Genomic DNA, 3,636 nt, shown 5'->3' with positions numbered 1-3,636 from the left:
TACTAAAGCATTGAGAAGCCTCACTATAATTCTACCCTAGGTTTCTGCCTATTTTTCTTATGGACACCATATGTATTAGTGGGACTGTGTGCCCCAGGTTTTTGGGGAGTGGGGTAATTGTTTTGTGGCTACTGTTCTTACTATACAACTTAGTAAGTATCTTGTCTTTGACTAATAATGGGAAGCATAATGGTGGGGAATCATGAGCTATAATTTTTTAAGTGGGTACCCACAGTGAACCCTGGAAATAGTAGCTTCCCTTTGGGGCCCCAGCACATGAGTATGAGTTAAAATTGAATGGAGGAGCCCAAAGAGGATGCTACAAAAGTCAGTAATGCTGGTTCCTTTTAGTGATTTGATCCCAGTTATATTTTATATTCAAGGCAAAATATAACCTATGCCTGACTGCTTAGATCTTTGCCTGAGCAATGTCGTGGAGTTGGAATGGGTTTAGGCCCTAGGAAATGACAACAGAACTCAATGTGCATGACTGAAATATCTGTGCTGCTGTTTCTGTGATGAGCTTGTTATGCAAATTTAAGTAATAAATAATTAAAACTAAAATTGGCCACTTGGTTCTCATTGCTGGGCCACATGTGACCTGTTGTGTGTGTAATGAGATAATTGAGGGCACAAAGGAAGGCTAGATTCAGAGCTTGGCATTTACTACTGAGATTCACTGTAGTTGGCCAGGATTTTATCAGTAATAAAATTAACACATACAAAGATTGTGGAGGTTTACTGATATTCCTACACATACAGCCTTTTTTTTTTTTTTGGTCATTAACAGGAGGGCCTTTCAGAGAACTTATATATTAAACTATGTAAAATTTCGGAATTATAGCCCTATTCTTTCAATGAATCCTAGGTACATACATTCAAACTGCTTGAGCAAACCAGGGCTCAGGAAATTGGCCTCTAAGTAGCCTACTATTTTGGACAAAAGAATCAACTCCTGGAGCTACATTGTCATATTCTGAAATCACTTCTTTATAAAAGTGATTAGTTATAATCTAGATACACAGATAATTCTTACTTCTATGAGATTGCATGTGATACACTAATAAAATTTTGGAAGGGGAAGGGACATTAGAAATTATCCACTGTAGCCTATTTATTTTAGAGATGAAGAGAGATCCAGAGAGGTAAATCACTTGCTAAATGACCCTAAGCCAATTAATGGCACAATCAGGGCCAGAAACAGTCTTCTGGCTTTCACTGAAACATTCATTTCACTATATCGGCTGTTCCCCACCTCCTCCATACTAATGTGTTTTTTTTTTGATAATTATATTTCAGGAAATTTTATTTCTACATGTGAATTCCAACTTACATTTCCTTGAATAAAATTTATTTATTGATAATTATTTATATTTATATTAATACTTATACTAATTATTTATATTTGTGTATTTATGTACACAGTACTGTAGGGAAGAGAGAGGTATGCCGTAGTTCCAGCTCTTCAGGTCATTACAATCTCATTAGGTTCTAAACTAGATCTATTCAATACAGAGATTTGAATGTTGGCTATTTGGGTGTTTTAGGAGTTTTAAAATGAGAAGACTTGATCAATTTCTCTTATCCATGTCAGTAATTCTATTCGGTGGCAAAGGCTTGGTCAAATGAGTAATTATGCAGTAGATTAATGTCCTCATTGGATTCGTTGTGAAAAATATGCGTAAAACCTAAGTACTCAAAAAAGAATAATTAAAGGATATCTGTATAGCCTATGGAAGCCTCAGTAGGGCTGGAGATGGCAGAGATCCGTGGGCTATTGCATATTAGCAGTTGAGATTGTGACTGAGTGGCTTCAAAGATGGATTTCCAGTTTTTTTTTTTTGTCCAGGAAAAGTCCCATTTTTTATGAGTGTTGGAATGCTACTTCACTTTTAGGGGATTCCAAGGCAGTGACTAATGGGTCAGCAATGTCTTTTTTGTTCCTGAAACGTGTTATTTAATAAACATTTTTTGGCTTGTTTTGACCTCTACTCTTATACCTACATTTTTTATTTTCTGGCATTGTCAGTCAGTCAGTCAATAAACATTTATTATGTGCCTACTATGTGCTAGGCTCTGTACTAAGCACCTTGCTGAGCATTATAGTTGCTTGAGGGAAGAAAAGAGGGAAAGAGGAAGGAGGGAGGAAGATTTAACCTATTCCATGGCTGATGAGGCCTGTGCTTTTTGAGAAGGAGCCTTTTTGGCTTTGGCTGGATTTTCTGAGAAACTCTCCCCTGCATAGGTAGTTGTGAGCCCATACAAAGAACAAATGTTTCAAATTTCATTTGTGACTTAAATTTTGAGATTTGACTTAACGTTCTCAATTGGTTTCCAGCCTCTAAAGCATGCAATAGGTGCTGTGAACAGGTTAATATTCACCTTTGGCCTTTTGTTCAGCTCTTCATGTACTGAATGGGGAGATAATTGCCCAGGAAAAGAAGAGACTATAATAATAATAATAATAATAGCTAGCATTACATAGTGATTTCAGGTTTACAAAGCACTTTACAAATGTTATTTCAATTTATCCTCACAACAACCCTGGGAAGTATTTTATAGATAAAGAATCTGAATATAGGAGAAGTTAAGGACATGCCCAGATTAAGTGTCAGAGGTTAGATCTGAACTCAGATTTTCCTGATTCCGGGTCTAGAACTAGCTGCCAACAATTTGCCTTAACAAAAAGACATGCATAAAAAATTATTTTGAGAATGACTTTCCTCATTTGTAATTGAAAAGGGTTTGTACATTTCCCACTATGAGCACAGGTGCAGAGGATCAGTGAAGGCACCAGGGGATGGTTGGGTGGAGGTAGGAGGGTGGGGAGGGGGAAGGAGAGGGGCAGTGGCATTTTCACACAAAAACAGCCAACAGAGGACCAGCTAGGGGGCGCAGTAGACATAGCTCTGGACTTTTAGTCAGGGAGACATAAGTTCAAACCTGGCCTCAGATGTATAACACTTACTAGCTGTGTGACCCTGGGCAAGTCACTTAACTCTGATTGCTTCACCAAAAAGCAAAAAAACAAAAGAAAATAAAACAGCCAACAGACCATGGAAAAAAATGGGCGTATATTTTGAGCCACTGGCTGTGCTAGAGTTAGTGCCCAGATTTCTGATGTGATTGATTCCTCATCTCTTTTTCCTATTCTTACTTCCCTATCACCTCTTTTAGACACTACGACTTTACTCCTTGTTTTTCTTCTGTAGATATATATCAAGATATCAATTTCAACACATCTATCTATCTATCTATCTATCTATCTATCTATCTATCTATCTATCTATCTATCTATCATCTATCTATCTCAATAGATATATGTTGAGGCCTGTAGAAAGGCCAAACAAAACTTTCTTTTTCCTTTGACTGATATTGCTAAGTCACTTTATAGGTGTATGAGCACAAACCCAGTCCTTAAATTCTGAAACAGCGCAGTGGCAATGATAGTATCAGTATCTTAAGGCTTACAAAGTACTTTCCTCACAATAGTTTTGAGTGGTAAAATCAGTGAGACATACTTTTACATTCTATTTTTGACGCTTAGTGTAGATTTGTGTATCTTGCCCATGGAGGTAATATGTCCACATGACGTTTTCTAAATGTGTCTCACAGGGAGGTGTGAATAGATAGCTC

The sequence above is a fragment of the Phascolarctos cinereus genome, unplaced genomic scaffold (genome assembly GCF_003287225.1).
Source record: "Phascolarctos cinereus isolate Bilbo 61053 unplaced genomic scaffold, phaCin_HiC Scaffold_4;HRSCAF=312, whole genome shotgun sequence".
Classification (NCBI taxonomy): domain Eukaryota; kingdom Metazoa; phylum Chordata; class Mammalia; order Diprotodontia; family Phascolarctidae; genus Phascolarctos; species Phascolarctos cinereus.
This window is presented reverse-complemented; position numbering follows the sequence as displayed.